At 40.9% G+C, this 18,356-nt stretch overlaps 1 protein-coding gene across 2 annotated transcripts in view; it reads left to right on the top strand.

Annotated features, from left to right (window-relative positions):
- Positions 1 to 18,356, top strand: part of adcy8 (adenylate cyclase 8 (brain)) — a 251,836-nt gene that overhangs the window by 107,534 nt on the left and 125,946 nt on the right. The window lies entirely within an intron of this gene.

Below are 18,356 nucleotides of genomic sequence, written 5' to 3'. Positions count from 1 at the left end.
TAGTGGTAGCAGGGACAATGTTTTCAGAAAGGTTCTACTGAACAAGCATCATCATTAGTATTGGATCTGGATCAACTCGACCCCAAAAGAGGTCATTGTTGGGTTTCGTTACAAATGAAATAACAAAAAGAGGTGCGTCCTGGGGGGTTGCAGTCGACTCGCTGATTCCAGGAGTTCAGCTGCAATGTGAACGTGATCAAATGCAAGTTAACCCTTGGCTACAACAGAAATTCAGAATATAACCAGATCGAAAACACCTATGATCCAGAACCGTGAGTCAGCCCAGACATCATATACACCCCTAGAGGCAGGTATAACCCCATGAACACAGGGATGGGATGATTAGAGGAGGGTAAAGAGGCCAACAACATCTTATAATAGAGATATGGCTGACAGGTGGTCCAGGTAAGACATAGATGGATCTAGGTGTGTAAAGACCTCTATAGATTTAATCTGAACTAACTGTCTAAAGGCCCACTGTCATCACCTGATCACCTCATATGTACACCACCGACCACCATCTAAATCAAAATAAGGTTCAGGTGTACGGCAAGGGGTTTGGGGATGGTCTCCTCTGTGTTTCAATAGGCTATAATCATATCACTCCTAAACCAATCATTTGTTTGCAAGTTGTGATGTCACATTTTGTGACGAGCCTTTGGCAAATTGAACGGGGTGATCATGTGATGACGGTGGGCCTTTAATGAAAAATGTACTCTCAAAAAGTAAAGGCCATGTTTACAGAGCAAAGTAAACCTATGAAAATTGTCTGGCATTTTAGGCTGCCCATGTGTATGTTCCTGTCATCAGTCTTTGTGTGTGGCCTGGTACACGGAGAAAGTGCTGCATCAGTTTTGGTGTTGGGACTGGGAGGCAGGCAGGGAGGGAGGTCGCCCCCTAGTTGCTTGATAGTGGAGGAGAGGGGTCTTTAGAGAGGTCCAGCAGCAGCGGTCCATCAGGGCCTTTACTGTTCATCTAGAGATGTATTCCAACAGACAGAAGAAATATTATTGTTACTATGAGGGGCAAATAATTCTGTAGTGCAAAAACTAAATGAAACTGCTTCTTTCAAATTCTGTCATTGTAATGTACTTGGTGTAAAATGGTTTGTATGTGTGTGGGTTGTTATTAATACAGTCTTCTATAGATATAAATCAACATAATTTGCACTGTGTTATGAAATATGCACGTTCAAGGACAATTTGTAAGGTCACAGATGTGAGTACAACAGAACAAATACGGTCGTGCATCTACTCTCTCAATGGTTTAGAGAAAGGACATGGGATGGTTTACAATATACTGTAAATACACTTACCTGTTTAAATTCAATGACAACATTTGTCTTGCATCCCATGTCCTTGCCTACTTCTCAATTGTATATGATAGAAGGTCCAGGGTCACTCCCCTCTGACCGTCTTCTCCAATATAGGTTTTGAAAAGGAGGCAAGGAGAGAGAGAGAGGATGTAAGCAATTCAGGAAATGTGTTTGGCCAATGTGTGAGTTCGAGCAGGTGCGTGGGGCAGACTTGAAAAGTTCTGTTTTTCAAAACTTCCTTCTCTACCCTATCGACTTCAAATAGAAAGGGGACTTACATCTGCGTTCTGCCTGGCTGGTCTGTCCTGGTGGAAGTAGTGCTGCCAGCAGTGTTCTGGCCTCAGACTGATAGTGAAAAGGAAAAACGCTTGCTGGCGTACATTAGAGTATGGTTCTGGTAGCACTCAAGATCAGCTGTTGATCTCTAAAAAAAAAAAAAAAAACTAAATTGTATTCCTCCTTTGGCTCTGTGCAAGTCAACCAAGTCAAGGAGACCAATTTTCTGTCATTATTTTCAGACAACAAAATATTTGTGGCCAACAAAAAGTCCCATGCTTCATTGTGGGCTGTGACTTCCTATTCCAGACACATTGACCTTTTTGGGCAGATCTATATGATAAAGACAGCATGCAATATGTGACCAACCGGCTCAAATCGATGTTATGTAGCAAAATTTGAAATTCAGTTTTTTTTATATTGGATTAAAGTAGAGACTCAGAGCTAGAAAATTGTATATCATACACTACAGTTGAGGAACAATGGGAAAGTAATTCTGCTTTGAAAGTTGATAAACTAGCAAACCAACCATAATCTGCCTGTAAACAATTGTTGGAAAAAATTACTTGTCATGCACAAAGTAGATGTCCTAACCGAATTTCCAAAACTATAGTTTGTTAATTAACACGAAATTTGTGGAATGGTTGAAAAATGAGTTGTAACGACTGCAACCTAAATGTATGTAAACTTCCCAATTCAACTGTAGCTAGACTATCTTACCCGCATACATCATGGATGGACACTTCTCCCTGTCACGGATGCCATGGTTGCCCTTAGTTTGAAGATGTAATCCGGGGACTGGTGTTCTCTGTCTCCCATCATACTCTAATTCCACGGATTTCAAAACTCAGTCCTCCATAAAGTGGAGAGCAATATATATATATATTTTAAACTGCGTTAAACAGGATTACCTAGACATACTAACCAGCTCAAATAGACAGAAATGTGCTATATGGCAGACCAATCCGAACTTCTCTCGGCATGTCCAGCCCAGTCACGGCTAGCAGGAAGTTTGCGGTCTTTTTTCTGTGGCTAAACCAACTAGGCTCGTCATTTTAAGATTGTTATTCATATTTACAGATGGCATACAAGTTTTTTTATTAAGGCACATGAAAGTTCACAAGTTCCAGAAGGTCTTTCTGCGAAAAAAAAATTTATTGAGTAAAATAAAATAGATGAGACAATCTAGATAAAAAATATATACAAAAAATAATAAATATATTTTTTATATCTAAAATAAAATATAAAAAGATAAATACATTTGTGCAAGCATCCTTACTTGGGTGGATGCCAACCAGTGTCTAAATAGCATAGGAAGTTCAAAGATACAAGTCTATGACATCCTTCATTGCATGCATGTAGAGAAGTACAAGAAACCCATGCTAGCATTGGGTTAACTCACCCATTCAAGGATGCTTGCTGTGCCTCTCGAACTGATGTGGACCTCAAAGGGTGGAAGGGGATGGAAATCGTCACCTGATCCCTGGTTGTGGAATGGGCACCGATCCACAGGTACCACATGAAGGTTTGTCAGATGTATTAAACTGACTTCATTAGTGATGGAAGCATGCTTGACAATGATGTCATCCTCGCAAATCACTTGATGTGGGTGAGGCGTTTCTGTGGACGGAGGTGCAGAAGACTCTCATAAAAGGATGGAGTCATGCACTGTAGTCTATCAGTGTGCAGCTGTGGATGGAGAGATCCAACCATTCTGTTTTAACACGTAGAAAATGTAAGATGCACATTTAAATGTATACATGGCGAAAGGCTTAGAACGATAAACACGCCGCACACAAAAGTGCAGGAATGCATTCTTTGTTCGGGCCGCTGTCCCAAAGAATCTTCAAATTCGTCAGACTCTTCATTCACCTGTGAATCCATTGAGGGACTCCAGGTCTCATCAGCACCACTCTTGTCTTCGCCAATTTCATCATCCCAATCGATGCAATCGCAATTAAGACAGAATAATAATGTAATGGCAAATTGTAAATACAAAACGACAAAAGTATGAACACTAGCACATCACAAATACTAAGAACAATCTTACACACTATTCATTAGGTCATTGACCTATGGTCTCTTCAGAGATGCTCATATAGAGTGATAGAACATAACAAAACAAGTAAATTCACTGAATAACATCTGTACAACATTGGCAATAGACATAGGGTGATAATGTCTGGGAATAGTTAACGGGGGGGGAAAAAAAACGTGTGTAGCCTGTTTTCACCTTTTGTTACCTTCATGGTGCTCCCATCTAGCTCAACCACTCCAGGCTCCTCCAGAAACTCATCCCTTCTTCAGAAAAATACAGTTGTTTATACTCTAATCATCTAGTATCTTCATTACTGGTAAACATGTTGAATACTAGAGAGAGAGACATGACAGTACAAGAGAGATACACCCCCACATAGGCTACTCAAAGGCGGCAGGCACAAAGATAGGGACATAACACAGAAACCAAACATGAATGATGCACACACTACTCAATAGCCATCATTGAAAGGAATAGGAACAGGGTGTCTAGCTAATCCTATTGAAATGAACCATGTGTTCTCACCCATCTGACAGCATGGATGCTACTCAAATGCTTGATAAAGCAGGCAGAGGTAACACTTCCCTTAGAGCGGATTGTGTTGGGGCCTTTCCATAACTAGAAGTGGAGAATATTACATTTTGCGCACGTCCCATTATTATATCTGGCTAGCTAGCTAGGTTTTGTGAATACTAGCTAGCTACTTCACAAAACCTACCTAGTGATCTTGCTTGTTAACTCTCCACCAAGTATACAATGTTAGCTAGCTAACTAACATGTTTTCAGTAATGTTCTGTAATAACGCTAGTCACTTGGAAGTCTCAAAAAGGAGAAGCATGTATTGCCGAGCACCATTACAGCTGCTAACGTTACAGTAGAGTACCATTACAGTTTTTACCACTCTCTAACAGAGAAATGCACATGAGACGTTAGCTAGCCGCCAACGCAAGATAATACAAAAAAACGTAACTGTAACGGCAGATTTCTTCGTCCGAAGAGGTGTAGCAAGGATCAGACCAATACGCAGCGTAGTAAGTGCCCATGTTTTAATAGAAAAGACTGAACACTATGGAATACAAAAACAATAAAGTGAACATAAACTAACCGAAACAGTCCCGTGTGACACTGACACAGGAAACAAACACCCACAAACCAACAGTGAAACCCAGGCTACCTAAATATGGTTCTCAATCAGAGACAACGATAGACAGCTGCCTCTGATTGAGAACCACACCCGGCCAAACAACACAGAAATACAAAAACATAGAATATTAACATAGAATGCCCACACTAGTCACACCCTTGCCTAATCAAAATAGAGAATAAAAGCCTCTCTATGGCCAGGGCGTGACACCTATATTGTATTGTAGATGTAGTGGCTTCATAATGTTCTGTTTTATATTTAGTTTCATATGTAATGTAGCTTCCCTTGAAGCTGCCCTCTTTTCAATTGATACATTTTCAAGAACATAACTATAGAAGACATACAAAAATGCTATGCTAATAAAAATAAAAGTGTACACACTCCCAGGAATGTCCTACATGATGGATCATTAACTTCCCTACATAAAATGTACAGCAGACATGACAAGAATGCTGATCCAATATCTCCAAACACAGAAGTGAAATATTTAAGATAAGGGCCAAGTTACTAGCCAACACTGATCTAATGTCATAAGTGAGCACACCACAAACCACAAAAATGTAAAAAATAAATAAATATACAGAAAATTTACAATTTACAGTATTTGGAACACCCTCTTAACAAGAATGTGCTGTTGGTCCCAAACCCAAATAGTTTCTTTCTGCTGTAAAGCTCTTTTACCGTCCTCTACTTGTAGGCTGGGGGTTTGTTGCAAATAACTGCCGGTCTCACATTAATTGACCGTTAATGAACATAAACGCATTTAGCATCTCCTGGATTTCTACAAGCCACTATATTTTAAAAAGTCTAATAAATCCATGTGATATAGCCCACACCGTCACAATGAATCCATGATTTATTTTAGACAGGTCTAAAGAAAGATGATATAAAGAAAAGGTCATCTATTTCAGAATAGCATGCTTTGAGTTGTCCTTATGTTAGCCCTGATCTAGCTATTCCATATAGCAGTGGACTACACTAGTTCATTTAGCAGCTTAGAATTTGTGGCATTATTTTATAGTTTGAATAATCTAATTGAACATAGCTGAATAAAATAGAAAGGGTATTTAAAAAACTAAAACTAAAAAACGAAAACTAGTGAAAACGAGATTAAATCAAGAATAGACTCATAGGTGACAATATTAGCCTATCACTTGTGAATCCAATTCAATTAATTAGCCTATGATATTAGTTAGATGTATTTCATTCATCTCTATTGATCAACAACAAAACATCTGGACATTATATATAATATTTTGACAGTAAAATATAATAGTGGTCCTTCTGTAGCTCAGTTGGTAGAGCATGGTGCTTGTAACGCCAGGGTAGTGGGTTTGATCCCCGGGACCACCCATACGTAGAATGTATGCACACATGACTGTAAGTCGCTTTGGATAAAAGCGTCTGCTAAATGGCATATATTATTATATATTATTATTATATTATTATATATTATTATATTATTATTATTATATATTAGTCTAATTATCAACCCAAAATGTATGTCAATCACTGGTTAAGGTTGCACCTCAAAACATGTTGAGTCTTGTTCCTGATTGGATGAGACCACTTATTTGTTGAGTACCTCAGTCCTCTATTTCTATACTGGGTCCGACCAGATCATCTTACCGAATCATGCGCTACTGCCACAAACTGTAAAAGTTAGTGGCACCAGTGAGATCTTGGGACGATGTTAGCCTGGAGCACTGTGTGAATTAACACTTCGGGTAAGAGTTGATTCAGAGCAACACGTACGACAGGCACTATTGCCTATGTCGTTGGCATTGCTTTTATAACATATACGGCTACAGATGTAGTGGGGGTTTTACATATTGCATTTGTTTTAAACATGAGCTGGTTAAAAAAAAAAGATGAAGACCATGTCTCACCAGTCACTGGTACAGAAATTGTTGAGAAATGCTGTATTGTACGTGTGGGTGTGGGTTTTTGTTTGTTGTCAATGTTTATATGGCCCCCTTACAAATAGGCCCATTTTTACCAGATTCTTTCCTGCATACAACTTTTATACCTACCTGGCGCATAACGGCATGCCGGGGACGAGTGGTTGTGGTGGTCTTAAGATGATTGCACTAACTTGAACTATATACGAGTGTCTGCTAAATGAGTCAAATTTAAACTGGAGACCATTCAGACTGTCGGATAGGAGTCAAAGATAATTAGTCCATTGGAGAACAGTCAAGATAACCCATGAGAATATTGTCCGGATACTAGACCAGCAGGAAACAGGAAATGAGAACCAGATAAACAGGGAACTACAACCAGGCAGGCTGGGAAACCAGAGGCAGAGACTGGAGAGTGCAGATAGATTCATCTGGAACGATTAGAGAGCTGTTGATAACTACGAACTTGGAACGCAATCAATTATAGTTCAGTACTTAAATTGTGACAGGGTCATACTAGAAAACTAGAACGTATGCTTCCCTGCTCTGTTAGCCCCTACCTACATAGAATACAGCACATACAATGGGAGTAGTAGCTCTCTAATGATCCATGTCTACACACCCACTGTGTAAAAGCAGTTACCAAGATACATGCACACACACTCGCTCACATTATGCATAAACACACACACGCATATACACACATATTCCGATGATTGTTTACTGTACAGAGAGTGGATCTATCATTGCTTGGTCAGAGATAGCCGCAGAAAGCTTTTAAGGTATAGTATTTCCTGGAACTACGCTGCCAAAGATAAAAAAAAAAGATAAAGATAAACCACTGGGTCTTTTAATGGAGCAAAACAAAGCCATCCTTGGAAGCAGCCACAGATAATGTGAACAAATAAGTGTCTCATCTGTGTGAATGTAATCTTAAGGACACTAAGCAAGCAATGTGCATGCCCTGCCCACCTGACGATCTCTCTCTCTTTTTCAGTCATCCGTTTCCTGTGTATGAGGGGTGCAAAATCCATGTGTCACTTAAATCTCGCTGGACTGATTGGTTTAATTTTACCCGGGCGACTCTTTCCCACTCTTGCTTGTGACATTCATTTTTACCGTTAAACATAGCAACCACGGAAACCAAATCAAATCAAATGAATGTGTAGACTTTACAGTGAAATGCTTTACTTATGAGCCCGTTTACAACAATGCAGAGTTTAAAAAAGTAAGAAATGTGCAAATGAAAACAAAGTAGCACAGTAACATCCACCATAAGAGTTGAGTCGTGACCCACCATAAGAGTTGAGTCGTGACCCACCATAAGAGTTGAGTGGTAAAGCACACAAAAAAATATGAAAATGCACAAGAAATGTCAACCCGCTTTACCCACCTGGACCTTTGCCGTGACCCACAGTTTCAGAACCACTGGTCTAGACAGCTAGGCATTTTAGCAATGAACCATTGCTAATGTTTGGTCCACTGCATCTGCATTGTAACCAATGCTCCAGGGTTTGGGGGCAGGGGTTGGGTTGGAGAAGTAAGCTCCGTGTGCGCTCTAGTGGACATCATCTCTAATTTTGCCACTAAAAGCCAAGTCACCATCCCCCTCTCTCTCTCTCTCTCTCTCTACTTGCACTCTAACTATAGCAACCTCCCTCTCACTGTCTGTCTGTCTCTCTCCCACTTCCACTGTCTCATCCACCACAGCCATCTTTCCTTACTTCCTCTCCCTCACAGTTCCTCTCCCTCTGTCTCTACTTGTCTTCTCTACAGTCTAAAGGGGTTACCATGAATTTGACAGTAATTTACAGGCAGCTCAGTGGCAAGTTAACCTCCTGTAATATACAGTACCAGTCAAAAGTTTGGACACACCTACTCATTCAAGTTTTTATTTTTATTTTTTTTATTTTACATTGTAGAATAATAGTGAAGGCATCAACACTATGAAATAACGCATATATGGAATCATGTAGTAATCAAAATATATTTTGAGATTCTTCAAAGTTGCCACCCTTTGCCTTGATGACAGCTTTGCACACTCTTGGCAATCTCTCAACCAGCTTTGCCTGGAATGATTTTCCAACAGTCTTAAAGGAGTTCCCACATATGCTGAGCACTTGTTGGCCTCTTTTCGTCCACTCTGTGGTCCAACTCATCCCAAACCATCTCAACTGGGTTGAGGTCGGGTGATTGTGGAGGCCAGGCCTTGTGATGCAGCACTCCATCACTATCCTTCTTGGCCAAATGGCCCTTACACAGCCTGGAGGTGTGTTTTGGGTCATTGTCCTGTTGGAAAACAAATTATAGTCCCACTAAGCGCAAACCAGATGGGATGGCGTATCGCTGTAGAATGCTGTAGTAGCCATGCTGGTTAAGTGTGCCTTGAATTCTAAATAAAATCCCACACTTCCTCCTCCACATGGAGATCATCCGTTCACCTACTCTGCGTCTCACAAAGACACAGCGGTTGGAACCAAAAATCTGTAATTTGGACTCATCAGACCAAAGTACAGATTTCCACCGATCTAATGTACATTGCTCGTGTTTCTTGGCCCAGGCAAGTCTCTTCTTCTTATTGGTGTCTTTTAGTAGTGGTTTCTTTGCAGCAATTCGAGCATGCAGTCTCCATTGAACAGTTGATGTTGAGATGTGTCTGTTACTTGAACACTGTGAACCATTTATGTGTGTCACGCCTGCTCCCGACCCCCATCCCTGGTGCTTCTCGTCTCCCATCGTCTGCTCCCGACCCCCATCCCTGGTGCTTCTCGTCTCCCATCGTCTGCTCCCGACCCCCATCCCTGGTGCTTCTCGTCTCCCATCGTCTGCTCCCGACCCCCATCCCTGGTGCTTCTCGTCTCCCATCGTCTGCTCCCGACCCCCATCCCTGGTGCTTCTCGTCTCCCATCGTCTGCTCCCGACCCCCATCCCTGGTGCTTCTCGTCTCCCATCGTCTGCTCCCGACCCCCATCCCTGGTGCTTCTCGTCTCCCATCGTCTGCTCCCGACCCCCATCCCTGGTGCTTCTCGTCTCCCATCGTCTGCTCCCGACCCCCATCCCTGGTGCTTCTCGTCTCCCATCGTCTGCTCCCGACCCCCATCCCTGGTGCTTCTCGTCTCCCATCGTCTATCCTTACAATTTGGGCTGCAATTTCCGAGGCCGGTAACTATAATGCACTTCCCCTCTGCGACAGAGGTAACTCTGGGTCTTCCTTTCCTGTGGTGGTCCTCATGAGAGCCAGTTTCATCATAGCACTTGATGGTTTTGCGACTGCACTTTAAGATTTATTTGAGCAGTTCTTGCCATAATATGGACTTGGTCTTTTACCAAATAGGGCTATCTTCTATGTACCACCCCTACCTTGTCACAATACAACTAATTGGCTCAAACACATTAAGAAGGAAAGAAATTCCCAAAATTAACTTTTAACAAGGCATGTATGTATCTAAGCAAGTACCGTAAAATGTACTGTATTCTACTGAAAACAAAAAAAGCTACCACAATCAGAATGAATGAATTAAATGAATTGAGGAGAGGGGTTTGTATTTCACAGTATTTTACTGTAATTGAAATGCAAGCATCTTTGCTGCTAGGTAAGGTGTTCACACATTACAGCATATTAATGAACATTTGGGGTTTTACAGGATATTCAGACCCCTTCACATTGTCCACATATTGTTACGTTACAGCTTTCTTCTAAAATGGATTTAATAAAAACATTTCCTCATCAATCTATACACAATACCCCATAATGACAAAGCCTTCAGAATGTTTTTTGCAAATTAAAAACTGATCTAACATCTTTGGAGAGACCTGCAAACCTGGCAGTTTGATAGGATCTGCAGAAAAGAATGGGAGAAATTCCCCCAAATACAGTTGTGCCAAGCTTGTAGCGTCATACCCAAGTAGACTTAAGGCTGTAATCGCTGTCAACGGTGCTTCAATAAAGTACTGAGTAAAGGGTCTGAAAACTTATGTAAAATGTGATATTTCAGTTTTAACATTTTTAAACATTTGCTAAAATGTCTAAAAACCTGTTTTTGCTTTGTCATTATGGGGTATTGTGTGCAGATTGATGACGGGGAAAAACGATGTAATCCACTTTAGAATAAGGCTGTAACGTAACAAAATGTGTAAGAAGTCAAGGGGTCTGAATACTTTCTGAATGCACTGTATAGCACTTGCACTTCTAGAGGCCTTTACAAAGGTTTCCAATTGGCAGCGACGACAGGCCAAAAGAGACCAAAAGGACATGGCAAAATGCTCAACCATTTAAGGTTTAACACTAGCTGCCCTCAAATTTGTACATTTTAAATTGATGGGACACTGTAACCACATAGGAGTTACATTTGTACAGCATTCTTACTCACTGGTGCAAATATAGCTTCTTACAAGGCACATCTCAAAATATGTTGAGGAGTTAAAAGTTTTTTTTACCTTTATTTAACTAGGCAAGTAAGTTAAGAACAAATTCTTATTTGGATCAGTGGGTTAACTGCCTGTTCAGGGGTAGAATGACAGATTTTTACCTTGTCAGCTCTGGGATTTGAACTTGCAACCTTTCGGTTACTAGTCCAACGCTCTAACCACTAGGCTACCCTGCCACCCCAGGGTGCTCCAAAGATACGGTTTGGTACTGTATTCTGTGGGGTGGAGACCTCAACTGGAGTTGCGAATAAAGGTAGTGACCATTGAACAAAGTTGGAGAAGCTGAACTCCTAGGAGTAACATTGGATGGTCAGTTATCATGGTCAAGTCACATTGACAAAGTTGATGGGGAGAGGCATGTATGTTATAAAAATATGTTCTGAGTTTTTTCACACAAAGATCAACTGTACTAGTTGTTCAGGTTTGATTTAGTCCCATCTTACTTACTGTCATACTGTGATATGATCAGGTGGTGCAAAGAAAGACCTAGAACGGCTGCAGCTGGCTGAAAACAGAGCAGCACACCTTTCCCTGAACTGCACACACAGAACTAACAACAACATGCCTTTCATGGTTGAGGGTTGATGAGAAATTGACTTCTTCTCTTGTAGTCTTTTTAAGAAACATGTGTGTGTTGAAAATGCCTAACCACTTGTATAATCTATTTATATCTTCCCTATTAAAAAAAAAACATACATTCGCCACCAGACCACTATGGGTTTCTTCACGGTACCCAAAACAAAAACCCAAACCAAAAACAGACTTAATGCGTTACTCATTTATGTATAGAGCCAAAAACAGATAAACAACATATTGTATCACAGTCCCTGTAAAGATCTAATTTAACTGTGCTGTACTTAAGAATATGTATATCGGAAAAGTTTCATTTGAAAAACATTTAAATGTTTTGGAATAGCCTAGTCAAAGCCCAGACCTCAATCCAATTGAGAATCTGTGGTATGACTTAAAGATTTGCTGTAGACCGGCGGGAACCCATCCAACTTGATGGAGCAGTTTTGCCTCGAAGGACGGACAATATTCCCAGTGGCTAGATGTGCCGAGCTTATAGAGAGACATGCTGCAAAAGGTGGCTCTACAAAGTATTGATTTTGGGGGGGGGGGGATAGTTATGCTCAAGTTTTCAGCTTTTTTTTTGTCTTATTTCTTTTTTGTTTCACAATTAAGAAATATGTTGCATCTTCAAAGTGGTCGGCATGTTGTGTAAATCAAATGAGGCAACCCCCCCCCAAAACTATTTTAATTCCAGGTTGTAAGGCAACAAAATAGGAAAATACCAAAGGGGGTGAATACTTTCGCAAGTCACTGCACATGGGCAGTAGCTAATGGGGATCCTAATCAATTAAACAAAACCATAGCTCTCTTTTCCATAGCATCTCCCCTCCTCTCGTGTTCTCTGTGTTGAGAGCTCTTTGCGACTACAGTAAAACACTCAGGCCGTGTCAGCAGTTTATGGCAATGCAAGTGGAGACTGAGTTTTAGCTCCTTTACTGGAAACACTAAGACTGTATGAGTAGAGTTTATGGCAATTCAAGTGGATACTGAGTTTTAGAGAAAGGGACTCGGTCATCACGATGAGAGGAATACTTAATGGTTTAATATTGTGCTGCGTTTTGTCTTTCGATAGCCCTGTGTTATAGTTCATCAAATGTGACACAGGTGCACTGCAAAGAATATTCCGTAATTTCCGTCTCATAACTCAAAGGAAGCATGGAGGAATTGGTGGAACGTGCATGGAGAGAGTTGAAATTTTTAAAAAAATGTCAAGGTCACAGAGGATCATGTCAACGAGCTCAGAGAAAAATGTTGCGTGCTCAAAAAGTGGAATTGAGAGCAATACATTAAATGTCGAGCTCAACATCTACTTGCTCTGCTCTCACGTTACCAAAATATGATAGGCACAGTTATTGACCAATCATAGTGCTGTTTTGTGTTATAATGACATTGATTGGCTAGCTAAATGGAAGGCAGGACCCATGCAACATGATGTTTACATCCCCAGGTTGGTACCTAGCCATTTGCAACATGGTGGACTCCCAGGAAGTCGCTTCTTCTCAGGTAAGAGCTAGATAGCTAATTCCACCTAATGCTATTTGAGTAGGTTTTTGATGATCTCATTATTTAAAGATTTGCCACTGGATACCTGTAATGGTACACTCAGTAATTTCCAATTCAGCTATAAACCGTTTTCTGATGTGAAGTCCTTCATTTGGATTTCATCACTCAATTATCTAGCAATTGTCTACCATATACCTACTGTCACACATTGTATTCATCCTTGCTACGGTACTATCATCTGGCTTGCTATATTAGCCAGCTCTAGATACGAGTGCAAAATGTCTATTTTTATATTATCTATAAAGGTTTTAAAAAGTCCATAAATTAGGTAGCTTGCTAGCTCGGTTGGAAACTCCTAGGGAAGAGCTAGCTAATCTAGTTTTCTAGCTAACTAACTCCCACCATTAGCTGAGTACATTAATATAGCTAATGATAGGTTTCTAGAAAATAAACAATATATTTGGTAGTTATATTTTAAAGTTTTAAGCACATAATTCTCAGACAGAATTTTAGCAGATGCTCTTATCTTAGATGCGACTTACAGGAGCAATTAGGGTTAAATGCTTTGCTCAAGTGAACATCAGATTTTTCACCTGGTCGGTTCAGGGATTTGACCAAGCAAACTTCTGGTTACTGGCCCAGCGCTCTTAGCCGCTATGCTACCTTACCGCCCTAGATAGAAAAACAGGTAACTGCCATAACAATGGAAAAGCTTGAGTAAATTATGGAAAGCAGGTGATTCTACACAGGTGTGGTTACCTAAGCAATTAACCTGTCTAGGACTGGGGTTCCGCTCGTTCCGCTGTTGACGAGCGGAACCCCTCGTCAACAGCCAATGAAATTGCAGGGCGACAAATACAAATCAAAAGAAATCTCATAAACAAGTATTAGGCACCATTTTAAAGATACAATTCTCGTTAATCCAGCCACAGTGTCTGATTTAAAAAATGCTTTACAGCGAAAGCTCCACAAATTATTATGTTAGGTCACCACCAACTCACAGAAAAACCCAGCCATTTTTCCAGCCAAAGAGAGGAGTCACAAAAAGCACAAATAGAGATAAAATAAATCACTAACCTTTGATGATCTTCATCAGATGACACTCATAGTACTTCATGTTACACAATACATATATGTTTTGTTCAGTAAAGTTCATATTTATATCCAAAAATCATATTTTACATTGGCGTTTTATGTTCAGTAGTTCCAAAACATGCAGTGATATTGCAGAGATCCACATTAATTTACAGAAATAGTCATTATAAATTTTGATGAAAATACATGCATGATACATTGAAATATAGATACACTTCTCCTTAATGCAACCGCTGTGTCAGATTTTTTTTTTTTTACTTTACGGAAAAAGCATAATATGAGTATGGCGCTCATATCCCAAAACAGCCAAAAAAATATCCGCCATGTTGCGCAGTCAACATCAGTCATAAATAGCATTATAAATATTAACTTACCTTTGATGATCTTCATCAGAATGCACTCCCAGGAATCGCAGTTCCACAATAAATGTTTGTTTTGTTCGATAATGTCCATCATTTATGTCTTTTGTTAGGGCGTTTGGTAAACAAATCCAAAAGCGCGTTTAGGTCCAGTCGGAAGAAAAGTTAAAAAAGTTATATTACAAGTCAAAGAAACTTGTCAAACTAAGTATAGAATCAATCTTTAGGATGTTTTTATCATGAATGTTCAATAATGTTCCAACCGGAGAATTCCATTGTCTGTAGAAAAGCAATGGAACGAGAGATACCTCTCATGTGAAATGCGCGTGACTGACAACGAGGCTGCAGGCAGACCCCTTAGTCAAACAGCTCTCATCTGGCCCCCCTTCACAGGAGAAGCCTGAAACAACATTCTAAAGACGGTTGGCATCTAGTGGAAAATAACCCATATCCCACTGTGAATTCAAAAACTACAAACCTCAGATTTCCCACTTCCTGTTTGGATTTTTTCTCAGGTTATTGCCTGCCATATGAGTTCTGTTATACTCACAGACATCATTCAAACAGTTTTAGAAACTTCAGATTGTTTTCTATCCAATACTAATAATAATATGCATATATTAGCATCTGGGACTGAGTAGGAGGCAGTTTACTCTGGGCACGCTATTCATCCAAAAGTGAAAATGCTGCCCCCTATCCCAAAGAAGTTTTAACATCCCATCATGATTAGGGTCATGTACTAAAATGCTGGGCAGGCCATAGGATGACCCCCCATAAGATGACAATGTCCCAATCCACAGGGCACGGGTGCCTAAATAGTATGATGAACATGAACACAATGTAAACCATATGCCATGGCCGTCTCAGTCACCAGATCTCAACCCAATGTAACACTTATGGGGAGATTCTGGAACAGCGCTTTCCACCACCATCAACAAAACACCAAAGGATGGAATTTCTCATGTACGAATGGTGTCTCATCCCTCCAATAGAGTTCAGACACTTTTAGAATCTATGCATCATTGAAGCTGTTCTGGCTCGTCGTGACCCAAGGCTCCATTAAGACACTTCATGTTGGTGTTTCCTTTCCTTTTGCAATTACCTGTAGATCCACACATGTTATTGTCTATATCATGCAGAATTGTCATCTCATTCTTACTTAGTGATTTTGTTCAATAATACAAACGTGGATGATTTCTGTCCCATGTAGATGCAAAAATCTGTTAACTTTCGCAAGGAAGAAAAAACGTGCACAGAGTTCCATCCCCATGGGACTAGGTTTTCAAAAATCAAGTAACTTCCCAGAAATCTCGGTTGGAATATTCCCGGAATAAGCAGGAACTCTGGACTCCTACAACTATGACTTCTGGGGATTTTGGGGAAGTTACTGGATTTTTACTGAAGTTACTGAATGTCCTTGAGTTTCCCAGACCAGCCTGACCCTTGAACCCTTGCATTTAAGCTAGCTAGCTACTGTACCTAATTATCTTTTTTTATCATCTTTATAGATAATAGAAATATATTTGTTTTCCCCTCATCTAGAGCTGCATCTAGAGCTGCTTATTATAGCAAGCCAGCATGTCATTGTAGATTTGCGAGCACACAGAAATCATACCGCGTAGCACAGCTTACAGCTGCTGCATTTTGAGAAAGCGCAGGCAAGTATACCATGAACAGAGAGATGCTGTGCTCGACACTTCATTTCTTGCACTCAATTCCACTTTCGTAGCACGCAACATTGTTGTCTGAGCTCTTTGCTCTCTCTCAGCTCCTCAACATGATCCTCTGCACCCTCAAGACGTTTTATCTGAACTCTCTCCACCTGTGCTCAACATGCATTCGAATTGTGAGACGGAAATGACGCCATGAAAGAAGCACAATTTGCTAAGGTCTGTAGCATACACATTCTTTTAGAATGGTGACACGTTTAATGAACCACCCGTTTATATTGTGTTGTAAATGAATTGATGCAACGGCACAAAGAAGCATCGAAAGAGAGTGACTCTGTTAGAACTGATCTGTGTCCCGCTAGCACCTCCCCTGTTAAGAGGGGAATAAGGCAACCTCATAGTTACACACAAGAAAACTGTATTGCCATACACACAGGGAATAGATGTGGGAAGGATGTGGTTCTGTAATACAGGAGATAAACAGTAATGAATAGGCGGTACACAATTAGCATTGCATGAGCATGAATCCAATACAAGAGCACTGGTAAGGACTGTATAGATCAAGGGTAGACAAGCAGACATGTTTTTATTTTTTTATTTAACTAGGCAATTATCATTAACTACGAACAGTAAATCGTAAACACACAATAACAACAACTCACTTTTGTACACACTCCATCCCACAAGTCCAAGTGAAGAGACACTGGCTTACACAGTCAGAACAGCTGTCAGGTGTCCTTTCCCCTTAGCAACCTATCAGGGCCCAGGTCACACAGGTCAGAGAGAGTTTGAGAGGCAGGTTTATGGTACCCCCTAGACTCTCAGGCTCTAGTGATGGGGGGTGGGGAGTGGAGTTCAGCTCAGGGCTGTGAGGTGCTGATAATAGTCACAGGCAGGGAATTCATAACAATCATTATTATTTAGCTATTTTCTTAGGTCTTTAGCAGAGAAATGCTTTTAGTTATACTTTCTAAGAAGCATTCATTTATATTGCTTTATGAATTTAATAAAATCACATACACATATTTAGCAGTTATTGTGGGTGTTCCTAGCTCCAACACTGCAGTAGTATCTAACAATTCACAACAATAAAAGTAAAATAATAATATATAAATATATGGATGAGCAACGTCGGAGTGGCATTGACTAAAATACAGTAGAATAGAATACAGTATATACATGTGAGATGAGAAAAGCAGTATGTAAACATTATTAAAGTGACCAGTGATTCCATGTAAATGTATATAGGGCAGCAGCCTCTAAGGTGCAGGGTTGAGTAGCCGGGTGGTAGCCAGCTAGTGATGGCTATTTAACAGTCTGATGGCCTTAAGATGGAAGCTGTTTTTCAGTCTCTCAGTCCCAACTTTGATGCACCTGTATTGACCTCGCCTTTTGGAAGATAGCGGGGTGAACAGGCCGTGGCTCCGATGGTTGATGTGTTTGATGATATTTTTGGCCTTCCTATGACATCGGTTGCTGTAGGTGTCCTGGAGGGCAGACAGTGTGTCCCCGGTGATACATTGGGCAGACCACACCCTCTGAAGAGCCCTGTGGTTGCAGGCTGTGCAGTTTCCATACCAGGCAGGATGCTCTCAATTGGTCATCTGTAAACGTTTCTGAGGGTCTTAGGGGCCAAGCCAAATGTATTCAGCCACCTTAGGCTGAAGAGGCACTGTTGCGCCTTTTTTCACCAGATCGTCAGTGATGTGTGCGCTGAGGAACTTGAAGTTTTCCACCTTCTCCACTGCCGTCCCGCCGAGGAACTTCGACGTCCCGCCGAGGAACTTCCCCGTCCCGTCGATGTGGATAGGGTTGTGTTCCCTCTGCTGTTTCCTGAAGTTCACGATGAGCTACTTCAATTTTGTTGATGGCACCACTCCGCCAGGGCCCTCACCTCCGCCCTGTAGGCAGTCTCATCATTGGTGGTAATCAGGCCTACTACTGTTGTGTTGGAGGCGTGCATAGCCACGCAGTTGTGGGTGAACAGGGAGTGCAGGAGGGAGCTGATCACGCACCCTTGTGGGCCCCCTGTGTTGAGTGTTAGCGAAGTAGAG

The sequence above is a fragment of the Oncorhynchus keta genome, chromosome 23, assembly GCF_023373465.1.
Source record: "Oncorhynchus keta strain PuntledgeMale-10-30-2019 chromosome 23, Oket_V2, whole genome shotgun sequence".
NCBI classification, from domain to species: Eukaryota; Metazoa; Chordata; class Actinopteri; order Salmoniformes; family Salmonidae; genus Oncorhynchus; species Oncorhynchus keta.
Note: the sequence above shows the minus strand (reverse complement) of the source record. Positions and strands in the feature narration are given on the sequence as shown.